We start from the raw sequence: 21943 nt of genomic DNA on the forward strand, positions 1-21943 counted from the left end.
TTAATGCACAAACAGGTGCACGGATAAACGCTCTCATGCATGCCAGCCCGCTAACATAATGACTCTTTCCTCCTCCTCTACAACTGTCTCTGTTAGTCTTTGTGCCAATATATATACGAGCATATGCAATATATTTCCAATTAATAAATAAAAGCCAAGCAAGCAATGGGTGACCTACACAACACAGCCATAAACATGATGGTATATGTTAAGTACCACTGAGACGTGTGACATGCAGGTTTACAAAGTATTCAGATTTAAAAAGTATAAAAGAAAAAAGGATAAACTTATCTCTATTAAAAAATAATAATAAAATAAATAAATTAATAAATAAATAATGCTAAATTAAAAAATAAATAATGCTGTAAAAATTAATAATTTAAGATGTAAGCCAAAACAGATACAAGATTATGTGAACTAAATTGCAGCACATCCCAATATGCCAAAGAAAGTAGTCTTGTTGTAGGTCTTTTGAATAGGGGCTTCGAGCCAACCAAGTTCCTCATAGGAACCAATAAAACCAGATAATTAATCAAGACCAGGGCAGGAAACTACATTAGATCGTCAACAGTCCTGACACTGTATCTATTAATGTCTACTGGGGCTATTAGAGATCCATTGGATGCTATAAACTCTGGCCAGTGTATTTGGCTCTCTCTCCCTCTCTCCTGTCAGACATTAGCACACATCTCACACATCCGAGCCGCCAGCTCACGCTGTCTCTGGGCAGAAGTGTCCAGCCTATAGATTTCTGCTGTTTTGTAATATGACTCAGACTGAATCTTTTAATGAGGATTTGCAATGGTTATACCAAGTTTATTCAATTAAAATGAATACAAATAGGGGTTTATTTTAATAGTAATAATACATTTTGCCTCTAATGTTTTCGAGTTTAGTATGAATTATCACCCATTGGGGTAAAGCTAGTTTTATATTTGCACATTTTGACTTTTTAACAATATAATATCAGAAACTATATATATATATATATATATATATATATATATATATATATATATATATATATATATATATATATATATATATATATATTAGGGTTGGGCATCTAAGCTATAATGCCGATCCGATACGCATCTCGATACAAAGAATACGATCCGATATATTAGCGATACATTTGTGACATATTGCGATGCAACACGATACGATTCACACCCATATCACGATACGATGCGATATTTCAGCACTAACTAATTAGATCAAGTTTATGAGATGATGTGAAAGAGGATGCTGTGCCATTGAATGAGTTTGATTATTTATAAACCAAGCAAAACCAAGACTTTTTTACAAACTGGCTCTTCTCTCAGAGCCAGAGTGTCAGTTTACAGTAGAGGGCCATTTTAGAACATACAGCACATATTATTTAAGTATTTTCAAGATAAACAGAATGTATAAGTGCAATATATATTTAAAAAATATGTATATATTTGCACTCTTTTAACATAAATAAATTATGATTGCACAACAAGAATTGTGATTTAACTTTTCAACTATGAAAACAAGTTTTACAAAGATATATTTTGCCACTGATTATTCAAAACTTAAGGTCGTGAACTAGCAGTGTTATGCTGCGTTGAAACATCACTGTCACTGTAAACAACAGGCTAATAAAAATATAACAAACCAGCAATCTTCTTGCTGTGAGGTGGTCAAACTACCCACTGTGCCACCGTGACACCCAATTATTTTTATCATTATTATTATTAATATTACTATTATTATTATTAAATAAAAATTAACAGGAGGAGGTGTTTAAAACCTTCGTTCTCCGTGACACTAGGCTGAATATCTTTGCAGATGAACAATGCAATAGCATTCGTTATTGGCGTAGAGCGAGCAGAACTGTTGCGCATGGAAAAAAAAAAACTTTCAATGCTTTTCTCACCACTTTTGGAGCTGGTTGAAGCAGTGCGAAAGCCGGGGATGCAGAAACACTAGAAGATGCTTTCACAACAACACCGTGGCGCCGCTTCAAGTGAGATATCAGATTACTCGTACTGCCCGCGTATTTTACAGATGCGCGGCACATTTTGCAAATTGCATCTGTCCTGTCATGTCGTCCATCCTTAAATCCATAATGTTGCTTGCCATACTTTAGATTTAAAACTCAGTGGGGAATAAAATGTTTGTTTTGCTTCTCGCGCTTTCTGAGGGCGCTCCACTAACGTTAGCTTCATCCGCACACCTGATACACTGAGTTGTAGTGTGTGCACATCCGCAAATCCGTTGCTAAGGCTTACTTTAAGTAGGTCGATTAAATTATGCGCCAAAAACAGGTCGACAACACTTGTTAATAAATAAAAAATACATTCTATATTAAAAATATAAGCTGTATCTCGGAAAAATCGATGCATCTCGCAAAAACCGATGCATCTCGATTTGCTTCCAAAATTTCATTCATCCTCTGCTGCTCAACCGATGCACTCGCATCGTGCACGCGCATGACCGCGTATCGATACATATCGGTTAATCTTCCCATCCCTAATATATATATATATATATATATATATATATATATATATATATATATATATATATATATATATATATAATTAGCAGCCAATGAGATTGCTCAGAGTTGAATAAACAGTGCTAATACTGCTTTGAAGTTATACTTACATGAGATTTCTGACCGAATATTTAAAATACCATGGTAAACAATAAAGTGAGCATGCCACAAATTGTTACTGAATGAATGTGCAAATATAAAACCAAATGTACCTCAAGTAATCACCCAAACACTAAAACACTTTTAACTAAAGCAGTGTTTTTCAACTAGTGGGTCGCGGAGTGTGTAGTCACAAAACAACAAAAGTTTTTTTGTTTTTACTTATTTTGCTTATATCGGACTTTTATTTTGAAATGCGTGCGCGACAACCCTACCGTTTGACATGTGAAATTTTATTTAATTATTGCAACAAATATGTTGAAGCAAGTACAACCCAGAATATGTAAAGTATATATATATATATATATATATATATATATATATATATATATATATATATATATATATATATATAATATATATATATATATATATATATATATATATATATATATATATATATATATATATATATATATATATATATATATATATATTGATGACAAAAAAGACTTAAAGAGCATGAAACCTTCTAAATTAAAGCAATATTTAGAAACCAGAAAACATGTTTTATTAACAGTTTATTATTAACAGTATTTGTGGTTTTTACTTTGTAATATTTTTATAATTTGATCCATTTTGTTTAATGACAGCAATAAAATGGTTTATTTGAAAGTCTTGGTGAATTTCTTATGACGCATCTGTCGTTACTTATGTTAACAAATAAACACAAAGTATAATTCCTAAAATTAAATTATAGTTCCTACAAATTTGGGTCGCGGCTTGATGACCATGTAAAAATGTGGGTCCCATGGCCAAACCAGATGAGAACTCCTGAACTAAAGCATGTAAACAAAAGCGCACCACACTACTATTTACTGGAATAATAATAAAGAAGTGAGACAAGGAGCGAGACTGTGATGTCTGAGCGAACAGCTGTGCTATGCTTTGGTTGATGTTGACAGAATGACCTAAAAGAACCTGGTTTGAATCATCGGGCCACAAGCCCAGTAAATGCTCAGTGTCTTTCATCCTCTCTCGCCTCACCTCATCCCACTCTGTCTCTAAAGAATGCGCGTCAAGACAAGGCAGAACGCAGTGATGCGCTCTAATCAGAACTATGACGTCAGAGAGAGGGAGAGAGAGAAAAAGAGAGAGAGAGAGAGCACAATATTAATTTTAGTGGCACAATACATTAATGCCTGTCACAAAAACAGAGGAGAGAAATAACAATAACAATCAGTGATATGCTTACACACACACACAAACACACATTTAGATTATTGTAAATTAATCATTGCAAATATACTGATTATTATCGTTTTTACTACTGATTTATCCAAAAATGTTGATTATGATATATTAAATAATAATATGATGTATTGAATAATATGATATATTAGTTATATTTTTAATTATATATATATATATATATATATATATATATATATATATATATATATATATATATATATATATATATATATATATGTATATATATATATATATATATATATTTGAAGAGTTCAGATGCAAAACCCTCTAAATCCATCAGACCTTTTTTTGTAAATGAGCATTTTCTATCAGGCTCCTATAATTATCCTATCCTATAATTCAAAAGTTTTATTTTATTGGTAATGAAAAGGTTATTAGCTGATAAATAAAATACCTTTTTTCAAAAAATGCTGCTTTAGACAATTCTCCGGTTTTTAACAAGGTAAATTTTCTTTTGCGTCAAAACCAGCTAAATCCACTTGTGCCTTTTTTTTTTTTTTGCAAAAAATCCACCTCTAAATCCACGTATTATGGCTAAATCCACTTGTGTTTTTTTTCCCAAAATTACTTAAACTAGTTAGAAACAAGTGAAAAAAAATTGTAAATAATGACATAATTTTAATTCTCTTGCATTTTAAGTCAAATGTGCATTGCACCTAAAAATAAATGCAAATTTCTTTCATTTATTTTCTTTTCAGCTTAATCTGGGATCACCACAGCGCAATGAACCGCCAACTTATCCAGCACATGTTTTACGCAGCTGAAACCCTTCCAGCTGCAACCCATCTGTGGGAAACATCCATACACATGCATTCACACTCAAACACTACGGACAATTTAGCCTACCAAATTTACCAGTACTGCATGTCTTTGGACCGTAGGGGAAACCGGAGCACCCAGAGGAAACCCACGCGAAGGCAGGGAAAACATGCAAACTCCCTACAGAAATGCCAACTGACCCAGCCGAGGCTCGAACCAGCGACCTTCCTGCTGTGAGGCGACAGCACTACCTACTGCACCACCACGTCGCCTAAATTCAAATTTAAAAATATTTACCCTCATTCAATACATTCAAACATACGCATTCAAGCTCAAACTCTCTAGCTTTATTGTTATTATTTTCATTCAGCTCCTTATCCACTGTCCTGACATTTCACAGACGTTCCCTGCGGGACTCGTACTGCTGTTTATTCCAAAAAGACGGGAAGAAAAAAAAATCTGCAGTAATCTTTCCAATTATGCACGCAAGCTTATTCAAACACCTGGCCTTTCCTTCGAGGTCTGTCTAGCATGTACACACTCACGCGCACACACACATTCTCCCAGTGTGTTTTTTTTTTCAGTCTCATTGTGCTGTGATGCTTTTGTGCAACATTGACATCTCCCTTCCTGTCTTACCTGTTAGAATCGCATCCATCTGCTGTCTAATTGTTTCCCTGTCTCTCGGGGTTTTAAATTGAGTCATCTCTCCTACTGCAGTCTCGAATGGACACCTGTCTGTCAGGCTAAACATAAAGACGCTGCTTGGGTCCTTTAAGCTGAATGTTTGATGTTACTGACACGGCTGAATACTGTAGATCTGCCTGGGAGGATTTTCATGATCAATTTAAACCTCTGTATTTTCCCTTTTCCCCTTCCCCTATGACATCTTAGTTGTTTGCTGTAACATTAGAACCAAGTGTGCTGCAAGCCTACGTTTGAGTGAAGGTTTCGGCCGTTAGATCGCCCCCTGGGGGCTGGCTGCAGTACAAGTCATAAAGCCCGCCTCCTCCGTGTTAATGAAGGAGACTTGAGCCCAAATAAAAAAAAATATTACACTTGCAATAAAATGTCCCGAAAGATAGTTCTGGTCGATTAAGGCACTGGTTATTGTGCTGAAATAGGTGCAGATCTTCATTTTTGTAAACAGTTTGTTTTTAGCAGTAATTTAATGCTGGGCGTGTCATCGTGATTGACAGTTGTGATTGACAGTTTCTCAAAGCGCGGCGTCTGAGCTTCGGCAGGAGACTGAAGTGTTATTATTCGATTTCTGTGTTATTTTACCATGACAAAATGAGTTCAGCAGTAAACTATAGTTTCTGACATACATGATCCTGGTGGAACACTGTTTATTCGCTAAGTTCAGGGCTTTTTTCGGGCTTTATTAGTTTGCTGATACACGCCTAGCCACCCAGATAGCAAAACACAGTTCCGGCTAGATTCTCGCCTGCCGGAGACTTATCTCTTAGAGCTCAGACTGACTAATGTTACCTCTGCTGGACCTACTCCGGATGCCTGGACTCACTACCCAATTCCAGCCCGAGTCAATCGAGCCAGATGCGGCGGCCGAGCGAGCAGGCGCTGCCGCATGCGAGCCGGAATCAGCCCGCGACGCCGCGAGTAAGTTATGTGTTGCGGCCTGGAGCTGGCGCGATTGAATATATAAAACCCTCATATTTGTTAACGTTATTACATCCATTTGTGTTGATATGACAGCAAACGCATGCTGAGAAGTTCGGGGGGCGTAGTTGATTTTACATAAAGCGTTTGATTGGAAGCTCGACTCTGCTCATTTTCGCGGCTCCTCCTCTGGCTCCATCAGACAATCCTTCTGCGCATGTCTGGCTCCAATTTCAGCAGTCTTTTGCGACAGTTTGTGCCCGTCAAGCAGGCGTTTTGCCCTCAAGGCGTTCAATGGGAAAAAGGGCTTAGAACAGTTCCCTTTTCACAATGAGGATTTTAATCATGATTGCACATTTAAATCAATGCTACTTAATTGAAGCATACAATTAATTTAAAGATTTGACAGCAGAACAAGGCAAAAACTAAAGAGTATATGAAAGCTCATCAACTCTCTGTACAACAGTCTAACCAGAGCGCTTGTGTTTTATTAATTTCCAGCTCCACTCACTCATCGCAAATGACTCTAAAATATTAACACTGGATCATTACAGTGCAGTCATCGCCCATTTAAAAAGATATTCATTAGTCTGCAATAATGGCTGTTCGAGAGATTTGCAGGCACCAGCTTTGGAGTGTCATGCATTAATTAAAGTTGAGTCTGAGAAGGGGGCGACACGGTGGCTCAGTGGTTACCACTGTTGCCTCACAGCAAGGTTCAATTCCCGGCTGGGTCATTTGGCATTTCTGTTTGGAGTTTGCATGTTCTCTCCGCGTTGGCGTGGGTTTCCAGCAGGTGCTCCGGTTTCCCCTACAGTACACATGAGCTATAGGTGAATTGAAGAAACAAAATTGTCCATAGTGTATGAGTGCGTGAATGAGTGAGTATGGGTGTTTCCCAGTACTGGTTGCAGGGTCCCTTTATTCATTAGGGTCACCACAGCGGAATGAACCGCCAACTTATCAAGCATCATTGGCTGTAGTGTATGAGTGAGTGAATGAGTGAGTATGGGTGTTTCCCAGTACTGGTTGCAGGATCCCTTTATTCATTGGGGTCACCACAGCGGAATGAACTGGCAACTAATCCAGCATAATTGGCCGTTGTGTATGAGTGTGTGCGTGTGAATAAGTGAGTATGGGTGTTTCCCAGTATTGGTTGCAGGGTCCCTTTATTCATTGGGGTCACCACAGCGGAATGAACCGCCAACTTATCAAGCATAATTGGCCGTAGTGTATGAGTGAGTTAATGAATGAGTATGAGTGTTTCCCAGTACTGGTTGCAGGGTCCCTTTATTCATTGGGGTCACCACAGCTGAATGAACCGCCAACTTATCAAGAATAATTGGCCGTAGTGTATGAGTGAGTGAATTAGTGAGTATGGGTGTTTCCCAGTACTGGTTACAGGCTCCCTTTATTCATTGGGGTCAACACAGCGGGATGAACCGCCAACTTATCCAGCATAATTGGCAGTAGTGTATGAGTGTGTGTGTGTGAATAAGTGAGCATGGGTGTTTCCCAATATTGGTTGCAGGGTCCCTTTATTCATTGGGGTCACCACAGCGGAATGAACCGCCAACTTATCAAGCATAATTGGCCGTAGTGTATGAGTGAGTGAATGAATGAGTATGGGTGTTTCCCAGTACTGGTTGCAGGGTCCCTTTATTCATTGGGGTCACCACAGCGGAATGAACCGCCAACTTATCAAGCATAATTGGCCGTAGTGTATGAGTGAGTGAATTAGTGAGTATGGGTGTTTCCCAGTACTGGTTACAGGGTCCCTTTATTCATTGGGGTCAACACAGCGGGATGAACCGCCAACTTATCCAGCATAATTGGCAGTAGTGTATGAGTGTGTGCGTGTGAATAAGTGAGTATGGGTGTTTCCCAGTACTGGTTGCAGGGTCCCTTTATTCATTTGGGTCACCACAGCAGAATGAACCACCAACTTATCCAGCATATGTTTAACGCAGCAGATGCCCTTCCAGCTTCAACCCAGTACTGGGAAACATATATATATATATATATATATATATATATATATATATATATATATATATATATATTTCGAGAGTGTCATAATTTATGTGCTAAATTGTCCTAATGTGTCTTCATGAAATGAGGGTCATTGTGGAAGTGTGTGAGTCAGTGTTGAGTGTCTACACAACGTCTGTGAGTCAGTTTTGTTTGACTGGGGCTTTCCTCTTCATTGTCACACAGCTCAGGGACACCAGTGATGATATCACTGCATCTGTCATTCACAGTAAAGGAGGTCATGCTAATGACGTCATAAGGAAACCGGCATTCTCCACTCATAACTGTCATATTATATACATTCATTAATTTTCTTTTAAATTTGACATTTGTACTCTATTTTATGATCGTGCCTATATAAAATTGCATGAGTTTAGTTAAGATCATATATTTAGCATTTGCATATACACGTTTAATGTTTTATTATGTATTACATGCATGTTTATTTTTATTTTATTTATTCATTTATTTATTTTTATTTTACTTTATTTATTTATTTTATATTTATTTATTTATTTATTTATTTATTTATTTATTTATTTATTCATTCATTTTATTTTATTTTACTTTACTTTACTTTATTTATACATTAATTCATTTTATTTTATTTTATTTTATTTATTATCTATTTTTATTTATTTATTTATTTATTTATTTATTTATTTAACTTTATTTTATTTTGTAGTCTAATAAGAGACAAAGGCTGCAAATAGTTTAATGCTATGTTTAGGCATCGGTGGCCTTTACATGTCATTGTTGAGTGTATTGTTCCTGCTAAATAAATGAACAAACTGAATCCCTTTACTGATCAAAGCTTTGCTATGGTTTATGCTACACAATATTAACCTAAAAATCATGTTTAATCTAATTCAGCTTTTTTATTATCTTATAATACCATGCTCTTTTTCCCCCCCAAAACATCAGCATTAGATCCAAATATTAATTCTATACGTGCTGAAAGACAAAGAACAAAGAGCATGACTCTGGGTGTGCCAGCATGTACTGAATTTTGTCAAGCAGAATATGAGTAAAGTCAGACCTCTATGGGCACAAACGTGAACTGCAGGTCTTTCCACCTCACCCATAAGAATGCATTACCATTCTGTCCTTTTCACTGGAATCTATTTCTGACTCCTACTTCTAAGCATTGCCATTCTCTTGTCCTTAATACTTCTCATATCTGCAAGTCATTTTCTATTTTTTGCACTACGATCTATTTTTAACAACATGTGCTCTCTCTTTTGCTTCTTTGAGACTTAATAAATAAATAAACTATTACAAAAGAAAGAAACAAACTGCGTCCAGTTGTGAATCTATAAGTGTTTAAAGTGATAGAGAAATGCAAGGGCGATTATTTAAAATATATTGTATTACTGAAATACAAAAATACTTTTTTTGGTGAGGTAAAACAATATATTTATTGTCATAATAATCGATATGTTTACACATGATAAATATATATATATATATATATATATATATATATATATATATATATATATATATATATATATATATATATATATATATATATATATAATTATGTAAACATATTGATTATTATGAAAATGTATATATATGACATAATAAGTCATAGGTTACTTGAATTTCCCAAGTATAATTTTAAATACTTGCATTATTACTTCATGTAATAAATTAACTGAGTTGAAATATTGAACTATTATTATGCATTTAATTGTGTTTTTTTTTTACGTTTTCTAATAATTACAAATAAACAAAAAAAAAAATCATGTTTTATTATGAACTCATAAAGGAAATTAAGGGAAAATTATACAGAAACATAAAATCGAACTTGTAACTAATAAGGTTTACTTAATATAGTCCTGGGGCGACACGGTGGCTCAGTGGTAAGCACTGTCGCCTCACAGCAAGAAAGTCTCTACTGTGGATGAGGCCCGGCTGGGCCAGCTGGCGTTTCTGATTGGAGTTTGCATGTTCTCCCTGTGTTAGTGTGGGTTTCCTCCGGGTGCTCCGGTTTCCCACACAGTCCAAACGCGTGCTATAGGTGAACTGATGAACTAAATTGGCTGTAGTGTGTGTGTGAGAGAGAATGAGTGTGTATGGGTGTTTCCCAGTACTGTGTTGCAGCTGGAAAGGCATTCGCTGCGTAAAAGATATGCTGGATTAGTTGGCGGTTCATTCCGCTGTGGCGACCCCAGATTAAAAAAGAGACTAAGCCAAAAAGAAAATGAATGGGTGATAAACTGACAATGGACTATAAGTAAAATACAGAAAAAATAAATAAATCCAACTTTTTATAACTAACAAGATTTACTTAACATAGTCATTTTTTTCTAAAAAACAAAAACAAAAAGTGCTTAACTAATTAAAATTCATTTAAATAAATCTAGATGCAAAGTGAAAGACAATCGTTTAACTTTAGCTTAATGTTTAACCTAACACTCCAAAATAAAGTATATCAATTTGACATGATATTGGCAATTGCACTTAACATAATATTATTTAAGTTTACTTGAATTTTACATGTGCAAATAGCTACATTAATTTTATCAAGCAAATCTTAAGAGTCTTATCTTTAAATTCATGTCCTGCAGTATTTTTGTTTACAGAAATAATAATTTACAGTGTCTAAATTTAACAGAAATAATAACATCTTGATCAATTTACAGTTGCAAAAATATCCAAATCCATGTGGCAAAATTCATTCATGTACACTTCACGATTCACATTAAATAAACATTTCCACACTCCATCATATGACACTGTGAAGTAATGCAAAACTAGCACAGACCGTGACGCACCAATGTTTACCCTAACACTCCTAAAGTCAGATTTACATGCACTTGAAATAACATTAATACATTTACTTAAGTTTTACTTGTGCAAAGTTGCACAAATTTTATCAAGTAAATCTTAAGAGTCATTTATTTACATCCATATCCAGCAGTGTTTTTGTTTAATAAATTTAACAGTAAAAACCTACAACAATACCACGATCAATTGTTCACAAATCTCCAAATACAAGTGGCAAAAACACATTCATATTCACATCAGCTAAACATTTGCATATGAAACCCCACTGGGTCTACTCCACCCAACCCGCTCCGAGCTGGTATCAAACCGGCAACCTTCTGCATGGGAGTCGGTCGCTCTACCAAGGAGGATAATGATCACCGCCTCTAGAGGCTGACGCTAGAGCACCTTTAGAGGTCAGAGGAGTGAGGTTTACCTGCACAGCACTCACTAGCTGGCCTCTGTTACACATACTCCATCTTACAACGCAGTGAGAGCAACATGTATAACTAGCATACATTTGTAGGTTCGATTTGGAGCATCTTGTCTCTATTATCTGATTAAAGGCAATCTTTAGTAAAGTTGTTAAGGAAACCTAAACCTAAAGGTAAACCACTTACTCCTAATAGGCTATGCACACATCATGTACTCACGTTCAAGGCGACAGTCCAAAATCTAATCACCGAATCTAATCGGTTTGCAAAAAGATTAAACCGTGCATGTGAAAAGAACAAGAGTATTGAGCTCACATATAGGTCTTACTAAATGCTATATTAAAGGGATAGTTCACACAAACATTTTAATTATGCTATCATTTATTGCACCCTACACTTGTTTCAAGCATGTTTGAGTTTCTATTTGTTGGAGTTTCTTTGTGTTAATGTACATACAATTGATGAAAACCAGTAACCACTTACTTCAATAGTATTCAGTGGTGTAAAGTAACATATAGTTTTTAAAATGTGTACTTTTACTTTCTCTTGAGTACATTTCTAGCGCAATATCGGTACTTTTATTCCTTCAACCTGCAGACAATACTTTATTTTTCACTGTCTATGGGCATTAGAAAAATCAGTCCTGTGATTCCCTGTTCAATCAAAATAACACATAAACACATTTACTGTCTATTTATGCTTTTGAAAAGCATTATGGGATCTTTAAGGGCTCTATTTTGACGGTCCATGTGCAGAGCGCAAAGCGCAGGGCGCAAACGCTTTCAGGGCATGTCAGAACGCATTTTTGCTAATTTAAGGACGGGAAAATCCGCTTTGTGCCGTGGCACATGGTCTAAAAGGGTTGAGTTTATTTTCTTAATGAGTTATAGGTGTGTTTTGAGAATAAACCAATCAGAGTCTCATCTCCCATTCCCTTTAAGAGCCAGCTGCGTCACGTCAAAAGCGCACATGAAGTAAGTTCACTTTCGCTTTTGCTCTCGTGGACAGGGAAACCTTCCCGCACAGACATCAGTTAACCTATAAATAATTAATTTTGTTTGTTAAGCGCAAAGATTTGTTTCAAAACTATTTCTAAATTCAGTTCTAAATTCCAGCAAACAAATAAATGAACAATAATAACAAAATGTGCTCAAAAACCTGAGTTATATCCTAAAACACCTGCTGTGCCCCATATGGTCTAAAACCTGACAGGTGGACAAATCTAAGCTTGTTTTGAATAAAACAAATATAAATATGGATATAATAAATAATACTGCTAATAATAATAACATTATACAAAAGCAAACTGAATGAACTGAAAAAGCCTCCCGAGATGAAGAAAGTATGACGACAGTGGTTTTTAAATTCATGTAGGCTAGAAATTAATATGTTTTGTAATATTTTAATCATTTATATTTATATCATTAATATATTTAAATATATCCTTATTATATATATCCTTAAGATATTATATATTTTTTATATGTAAAGATATTTGCGTATTGCTCTACATCTTGTGTGTAGTGTGTAAGCCAGGCGCACTTGGCGCCAGACAATAGACCGTCTTTGTTCTAGTCTAAAGAACAGACTATTTACAGTTTCTCAAAATAGCAACGCACCAAAACACGCCTGCTTTTTTAGACCAGAACGCCTATGGGCGCACATTTGAGCGCAAATGCATTTGCTATTTAAACAGCGTAGCGCAACACCTCAAAATGACCCTTGCGCCGAGGTGAAAGTAGCAAAAGACTATTGCGCCGCGCCTTGCGCCACATTACGCCGGGTGTATGATAGGGCCCTTAATCTTGAAAAGTTTTTAAAAATATATATTTATAAACTTTTTTAATAGTTTAAAGCTGCAAATTGTCTGGGTTGGTGTTGTATATTATGCTACAAACACCTTGAAATAAACTTCCAGTACATTTTCTGTAATTGTACACACTTATTTCTCAATACATAATTTCTTATACATTATAATGTTACTTCAAACTACTAAAACGTCAATAAAGGTCACTTTGTTAAACTGTGGAGCTGAATTTTCAACATCAAAAGTCGACAGAGCAGAGATCAACATCCCATAATGAAAATCACAACCTTAAATAAACACTTCTGTTTATTAACAGATACGTTTTATGATATAAAACTGATCCGCTTCGTTTACAAATCAAATCTCCTAAGAGAGATGCTACTACAACACACAGCCTAGATTTTCAGACATGCCTTCAAACTTTCCAGCACATCTTCAAACAGACATTTTAGGAGCAGAATAAATAAATCATTCAGAGTTCTCCGTTCTATTCTCCACAGGCAAAAGCTAAATGCACCCAGGACGGTCTGTTTCTGTGAGTCGGCGTGATGCTTAGATCTGCGGTCCCAAAGTGTGTGTAATTTCTCCTCCATTACGTTTCTCCGGCAGAGAGCAGGCTATGATTTTTGCTAAACACAAAACAAGTCAACCTCTGGAGGGCCTGATAAACCCTGCTGCCTCAGCACTGGATGCCCTTCAGAAGTCTGATTCAAAAACAGACGCCTGTGGAGGTGAAACAAAGCTATCAGGCAATGCAGACAAGTCTCAGCAGACCTTGTCACAAAGCCTGCTTAGTATCCTGCGTGAAAGTCGAACAATTACGCAGCCAAGTTCCCCCTTTTTTTGGGTCCTGGGATTTTTTCTAAAACAGTGAATCCTGAGAGCTAAACTGAATGCATTTTACACTGTAAAACATGCAGGGTTCCACATAATTCATATATAAAACAATTAGCTTTCCCAAAAAAAAATCTCCATATTTGTTTTGTTCAGCTCATCTTAAATTAGTAATTTGAACAAGCAGCAAAATTATATATTTTTTTGAGTGCAAACTATTTATAAAATATAAAAAAATGGAAAATATTTTATATTTAAGTAATTACTGTAACAGCATTGAGTTTTTTAATATTACTTGGAGTTAAAAGGTACATACATTTTATAGGAAGCAATAATCTCTGTACAAACATACATATAAAAGGGCAGCGTAATATAACAAAAAAATGACACAAAGCCGCAGGTCGAGTGCCTTAGACTAGGGGTTCTCAACCTTATTTACTGCGGGGCACACTTCTCTCTAAAATCTTTGTATGAAAAGCTTGTTTAAACCTTTATTTATTAACAAATATTATATTATATTATATTATATTATATTATATTATATTATATTATATTATATTATAATACATTATATTATATTTACAAATATATATTATACAGTTGTTGTTCCTTTTATTTTTTATTATCAGAACTTTATGTAAAAAATAATTGTATTTAAATGTAATTATATATAAAAATAAAACCATATATATATATATATACTTAAACTTTAGATCTGTAGTGTCTGCTTTTTGCTGGTTGTGTGTGGGTGGAGTATCAACAAAGGGTAAAGAGGCTGTAGGAGTTCTGATGTTGCAGAATATTGCACAGCTATCAGCCAATCAGATTTGAGAACCAGACAGAACTGTTGTATAAATATATATACAACATATATATTATATATATTTTTATACAACAGTTCTGTCTGGTTATATATATATATATATATATATATATATTTTTTTTTTTTTAATTAAATTTTTATTTTATTTTATTATATTTTTTTATTTAATTAACTAATTAATTAATTAATTAATTAATTAATTATTTTTAACATACACAGATTCAAAGAGAAGCACACGTCAACAGGGAGATTGCAAAAAAAAAAAAAAAACGGCTTCTGCTTTAAACTGGACTGACTGAATATCTGCTATTAAATATCTACTATCAAAAAAAGATACAGACACATGTAAAATAAAACCCCGTAAATACGTTTAAACGCGTAGATCTGATGAAGCTTGACTTTGCAACTGGATATTATTGGAAGATTGCTGACAGGAGTAAACAGCTCCACCAGCGCGTGTCCTAAGCTCATACGCACGTTTATTTTACATTCTATGGTAGAAACACCATTGGGCCTTGCTAGGTGCTTGTCCATTATAAAACATTCACAGGACATTAATTTGGACAACTATATGGATAAATGTAATAGTTCACACAAAAATACACAAAGAGAGACTTTCACTTCACGCATAAAGCTATTTTGTGAATAAACAGACTGTGTACTAGTCGCAGACGCAAACATGAGGCTGAGTTAGAAGTAATCAATCAGAGAACGGGCAGTGCATTACTTCGATTACTTTAATATAGCATATTAATAATGAAATCCAAAAATTATAGTATAATATTGAGAGTTAATCCCGTGGCCCACCTGCAGGATCGCTGGTTAAGAATCCCTGCCCCACCAGTGCTTATATACAGCCATATCACATGGCTTTGAGTGTGATATTGCATTTATACAACAGTTCGATGACACAATTGCGTATACAAAAAAGAAAATCAAGCACAGAGAGTCTGAAAAACCCTTTTGCATTAGGAACTACTTTCTTCCGACTAAAAAAAGTCTCAAAACTTCCAAATTGGATGCAATTGCAGTTGAAGTCAGAATTATTAGCCCCCTTTTGATTTTTTTTTTTCCCCTTTTACAAATAATTCCCAAATTATGCTTGACAGAGCAAGGAAATTTTCACAGTATGTCTGATAATATTTTTTCTTCTGGAAAAAAGTATTATTTGTTTTATTTAGGCTAGAATAAAAGCAGTTATTAATTTTTTAAAAAACATTTTTGGGACAAAATTATTAGCCCCTTTAGGCCAATTTTTTTCCGATAATCCACAGAACAAACCATCGTTATACAACAACTTGCCTAATTACCCTAACCTGCCTAGTTAACCTAATTAACCTAGTTAAGCCTTAAAATGTCTCTTTAAGCTGTATAGAAGTGTCTTAAATAAATATCAAGTAAAATGTTATTTACTGTCATCATGGCAAAGATAAAATAATTAAGTTTTTAGAAATTGAAAAGTTTTTAAAACTATTATGCTTAGAAATGTGCTGAAACAATCTTCCCTCCATTAAACAGAAATTAGGGGATAAAAAATAAACAGGGGCGCTAATAATTCAGGGGGGCTAATAATTCTGACTTCAACTGTATATACAATAAAACTCTTAAAACCAAACTCTAGATGCCAAATGCACCATTGGTGTAAAATCCCTCATAATAAAAACAAACAAACACTAACATCATCATCATCACTCTGGCCTTTTACAGTAAACAATGACCGCCACCCATGTTTCATCATCTCCTCATACTCCTTCTCTCTCTCTCTCAGTCTCTCAATAAGCCTTTGATAAATCCTGTCATGTTAAATCAGTGGCTAAACTGCCCTCGGTTGCTGTTTCTTCACTCAACCTCCCGAGAGTGAATTAATTCACTAAATCAGTTTTTATTGTCCGCCTGACACCCTCATTTGTTTGCCGGAGAGCACCTGCGTCCTCTTTTATCCACGATCACGCTCTGAATGTGTTTTTTTCTTCTGCTCACCACACCCTTTCTGCTCGCACACACTCCGCATGCTCTTTCCAGTTATTTTTCTCTCCCCCATCTCTCTCTCTCTCTCTGGCTTGCTCACTCTGTGTGTGTGGGTGTGGCAAAATGCAGCATTGGCTAGTGGGAAGCAGAGCCAAGTTGCCATGACAACCTAAAGATGAAAGGATAAGAAACGACACTAAAGTGCTAAGATCTCAATGTAACATTGTTACCGTGGTTGTTGAGACAGGAAGTGAGGTAGACGGAGGAGTAAAGAGAACAAAAGAAGCAAGTCACCACGGTTTACAGAGTAGCTGCTCAATAATTGTACCAGTGAACTGAGGGTTGTGTGCTCTAGTTTGTTAATGCAGGACAAAACTAGGGCATCATGGCAAATCCTGTTTATAGCAAATAGCAATCTGTATATGATGTTTGTATCTGTTTGCATATTCCTGATTATTAATAGCAACTAATACAGTATGTTAATCTATTTATAAATCTCAATATATAGTTAATACAATTTGCATATTATGTTCAAATATATTTGCATATTCTTGATTATTAATAGCAACCTGTACAGTATGTTAATATAAATTTGCATATTCCTGAATATTAATAGTACATTCTACAGTATGTTAATCTATCTGTAAATATCTCTCTATAGTTAACACAACCTGTACAGTATGTTAAAATCTATTTGCATATTCCTGATTACTATAGCAACATGTACAGTATGTTAATTTAATTGTACATATCTGTCTATACTTAATACAACATGCATATTATATCCATATCTATTTGCATATTCCTGATAGTTACCTGTACAGTATGTTCATCTCAGCAAATAGCAACCTGTATATTAGGCTTATATGCATTTGCATATTCATGATTATTATAGCAACCTGTATGTTCATCTATTATCTATTTGCAAATCTCTGTCTAGTTAATACAACCTGTATATAAGTATATATATATATATATATATATATATATATATATATATATATATATACACACACACACACACAGGTTGTATTAACTAGACAGAAATTTGCAATGGATAAGTATATATATATATATATATATATATATATATATATATATATATATATATATATATATATATATATATATATATATATATATATATATATATATATACACTTTTATTTTATGCAATTTTTGGCATTTTTATTTTTGCAAGTCATGGCACAAGAAAGCACTAAAAACATATATTTAATTTTTTCAAATGACATGATCTTAATGGCAACTGCTTCACTGCAAAATAATGCATCTTCATTAATAAACTATTCTATTCTAACCTATACACTCAACGGCCACTTTATTAGGTACAACTGTCCACCTGCTCGTTAACGCATTCCTAATTAGCCAATCACATCTTTATGCATTTAGGCATGTAGACATGGTCAAGACGATCTACTGCAGTTCAAACAGTTCAGCATCAGTATGGGGAAGAAAGGTGATTTAAGTTAACGTGGCATGGTTGTTGGTGCCAGATGGGACTGCTGATCAACTGCGATTCAAGTATTGTTGCTGACCATGTCCATCCCTTTATGAGCACAGTGTCTCCATCTTCTGATGGCTACTTCCAGCAGGATAACGCACCATGTCATAAAGCGTGAATCATCTCAGACTGGTTTCTCAAACATGACAATGAGTTCACTGTACTCAAATGGCCTCCTCAGTCATCAGATCTCAATCCAATAGAGCCCCTTTGGAATGTGGTGGAACGGGTGATTGGCATCATGGATGTGCAGCTGACAAATCTGCTGCAACTGTGTGATGCTATCATGTCAATATGAAGTAAAATCTCTGAGGAATATTTCCAGTACCTTGTTGAATCTCTGCCACGAAGGATTAAAGCAGTTCTGAATGCAAAAGCGGGTCCAACCCGGTACTAGTAAGGTGTACCTAATAAAGTGGCCGGTATGTGTGTCTTTGTGTGTGTGTGTGTGTATATATATATATAAAATCTAAACTAAACTATATATAATACAACTGAAGAGTGAACCTCTCTCACACTAAGCAAAATCACTGAAATGTAAAGCAATTAGCTGACCTCCTACATTTCTATCTCAGTGATGTGCTTATGAAATCAATTGAATGCCCTGCACAACCCAGGGTCAGTGCAGAAATGTAAAGAAACCTTTTTTTTTTTGGCTGACATTGCTGCTTATACTGCAGGTCAACAAATATAAAATGCGCAACCTTTGATTTTATTAGCTAACACACACACAGAGACATATATATATATATATATATATATATATATATATATATATATATATCAGCAGCATGTCTGTGTTTGTGGTTGTCTACAGTGTGACTCTTGTCCCCAGCAGAACTGGAGCACAGGGTGGGGTTTTGGTCTGATTGACAGTGATGATGTCACAGCTATGAGCTCAGCCTGCAAACCGTGAGCTCCTGCAGCGCAGAACGGAAAATTACAGACCCTTCCCCCACTGCACTTCCTCTCTCTCACTCTCTCTCTCTCTGTATTCCTCCCTCTACCTTTTTAACCCATCTCTCCTTTCTGAACACCCCCACTCTCCTCTCTTTCTCTATCCCTCTTTTTCAGTCTCCCATCCCCCTCTCGTTCTCCCACACAGGGAACACGCATCAGCTTAGAGGGAGAATCTCAGCCGGCGCAGAGACAATAATAGAGCTCAATTCTGCTTTGTGTGATTCTGCTCAGCACAACACTGCCCAAATCTGCAGGACTATGTATATTTGTACTAAATATACATATGAAAAATATAATAAATATATTCTAAGATATAAAATCAAACGTTCATGTCACAACTGTCATATAAATGTCAGATTTGGTGCATCCATTGAAGTATACTATAATATGCTCTAATTCATATAGTAAATCATAATGTATGACACAGAATGCCCACACTTTTTCTTATGAAGGGCCAAAAACTAAACTTGACTAAGGCTAGTGGGCCGAAGGTAAATAGGAGGGACCATTTACCATTGGCAAATACCTAATTTATTTAATAATGTTTAAAAATGACTAGAAAACATTGCTTTATATTAACTAATACAGTATTTTTTTACATTCTGCAAAGAACTTATCACAGTAAAAACAAAACAATCTGATTTAAAACAGAATTACACTAGCTTTCTGCCTTGATTAGCTTGCCGTTGTCTTCTGTATAGTCCTCTATCAGTCAAACGACAGTATTTACATTTTTAAACAATCTGTGTTATATACATTTGATTTTTTAATATCAGAGCCTTTTTTATAGCTTATCAATAAAACAAACAAAAATGGTTACGTCAAATTAGAAATGATGATCTCTGTATTAAAGGCCATACTCACCGTTTCACTGCAAAAAAACACTTTTCTTGCTTCAATTTTTTGTCTTGTTTCTAGTCTAAATATCTAAAATATCTCCAATTTGTATATATTTGGACTAGAAACAAGACAAAAAATCTATAAGAAAAGCACTTTTTGCAGTGCTCTCAGATGGGATGGTAGGCAAAATCAAAGGTTACAATGGGCCAACTTTAGCCCACGGGCCCTACTTTGGGTGTCTCTGGTATAAAAAGTATAATATAAAATAGAGCTGAGCCAAAAAATAAATTAATAAATCACAAAACCAGTCATCTCATATCCTGATAATGATATATAATCACAATAAATCTATTAATAAATATTTGCCAAATGATGTTTAACAGATTCAGGAAATTTTCACAGTATGTCTGATAATATTTTTTCTTCTGGAGAAAGTCTTATTTGGTTTGTTTTGGCTTGACTAAAAGCAGTTTTTAATTTTTTTAAAACCCATTTTAGGGTCAAAATTATTAGCCCCTTTAAGCAATTTCTTTTTTTGATTGTCTACAAAACAAACCACCGTTATGCAATAACTTGCCTATTTAATCTATCCTGCCTAATTAACCTTATTAACCTAGTTAAGCCTTTAAATGTCACTTTAAGCTGTAAAGAAGTGTCTAGAAAAATATCTAGTCAAATATTATGTACTGTCATCATGGCAAAGATAACTAGAAATGACTAGAAATGAGTTATTAAAACTATTATGTTTGGAAATCTTCTCTCCGTTAAACAGAAATTGGAGAAAAAAATAACAGGGGAGCTAATAACTCTGACTTCATCTTTAAATAATCATAAATGTTCTCATAAACATGTCATTACATTACTTACTTTTTCAACTTCAGGGCAAATTATTGATTAAAAATGAAAATATATAAATTTAATATGAATAAAATATAAAATACTTTTGTAAATTAATGATTACAGAAATAAAAATAGAGTTATTTTAAAATAAGTCAAATGCAAATTGTAAAGATAGTATTTTCAAGACTGCAACTTTCTCACGATTCTGTTATTTATGTTTCTTTTTGCACCCCTGTAATGGCAAGTAACATTGCGCTCATATAAAAAAGTAAAAAAGTACTATCATAAGCCATGTATTTTGTGACACCACAAGCTAAACGACAGAGCATAATATGAAATAGTAGACTTTTTATTTTGTCCATATACACTGAAAAAAAAATCAAATATGATTCCTTGGATTTACTCAATTTTTTTTTTTTTTTTACGTTAAGTGGTTGTAAACTATTTATTTGGGCTGAATTTAAACAATCAAATTAAGTGGATTATTCAAATAACCACCAAATTGAAATTATTCAATTTAATTTGTTTGTTTAAATTCAACACAAATAAATTATTTGCAACAGTTCTTCATGCACCACTTTTTTTCTGTGTATTTTATACCATCATGTTGCACAGACCTAATATAAATCATCATATTTATTCTTGTGGAGCACACGTCAGCTCAGATGGTTTATTAAATGCTAAGAAACTGTTAAGTTGGTTATATACTTATGATGATCATAACGATTGGATTTAGATGTGTTCTTATGCATATATCTGAAGCAAACAAAAATACAGAGCAGGGATAAACGCAACAAAATCAACCCAAAATCACAGAGAGAGTTGAACA

At 34.6% G+C, this 21943-nt stretch overlaps 10 protein-coding genes across 10 annotated transcripts in view; all 10 read right to left on the reverse strand.

Moving 5' to 3' along the window:
• The window catches only part of pcdh2aa1 (protocadherin 2 alpha a 1), a 202037-nt gene that overhangs the window by 41323 nt on the left and 138771 nt on the right, over nucleotides 1-21943 (reverse strand).
• pcdh2aa3 (protocadherin 2 alpha a 3) overlaps nucleotides 1-21943 on the reverse strand; it is a 192430-nt gene that overhangs the window by 41323 nt on the left and 129164 nt on the right.
• Nucleotides 1-21943, reverse strand: part of pcdh2aa15 (protocadherin 2 alpha a 15) — a 147926-nt gene that overhangs the window by 41323 nt on the left and 84660 nt on the right.
• Nucleotides 1-21943, reverse strand: part of pcdh2ab2 (protocadherin 2 alpha b2) — an 89903-nt gene that overhangs the window by 41323 nt on the left and 26637 nt on the right.
• The window catches only part of pcdh2ab3 (protocadherin 2 alpha b 3), an 86119-nt gene that overhangs the window by 41323 nt on the left and 22853 nt on the right, over nucleotides 1-21943 (reverse strand).
• Nucleotides 1-21943, reverse strand: part of pcdh2ab5 (protocadherin 2 alpha b 5) — an 82323-nt gene that overhangs the window by 41323 nt on the left and 19057 nt on the right.
• pcdh2ab7 (protocadherin 2 alpha b 7) overlaps nucleotides 1-21943 on the reverse strand; it is a 75703-nt gene that overhangs the window by 41323 nt on the left and 12437 nt on the right.
• pcdh2ab9 (protocadherin 2 alpha b 9) overlaps nucleotides 1-21943 on the reverse strand; it is a 72455-nt gene that overhangs the window by 41323 nt on the left and 9189 nt on the right.
• The window catches only part of pcdh2ab10 (protocadherin 2 alpha b 10), a 69375-nt gene that overhangs the window by 41323 nt on the left and 6109 nt on the right, over nucleotides 1-21943 (reverse strand).
• Nucleotides 1-21943, reverse strand: part of pcdh2ab12 (protocadherin 2 alpha b 12) — a 66588-nt gene that overhangs the window by 41323 nt on the left and 3322 nt on the right.

The sequence above is a fragment of the Danio rerio genome, chromosome 14, assembly GCF_049306965.1.
Source record: "Danio rerio strain Tuebingen ecotype United States chromosome 14, GRCz12tu, whole genome shotgun sequence".
Taxonomy (NCBI): domain Eukaryota; kingdom Metazoa; phylum Chordata; class Actinopteri; order Cypriniformes; family Danionidae; genus Danio; species Danio rerio.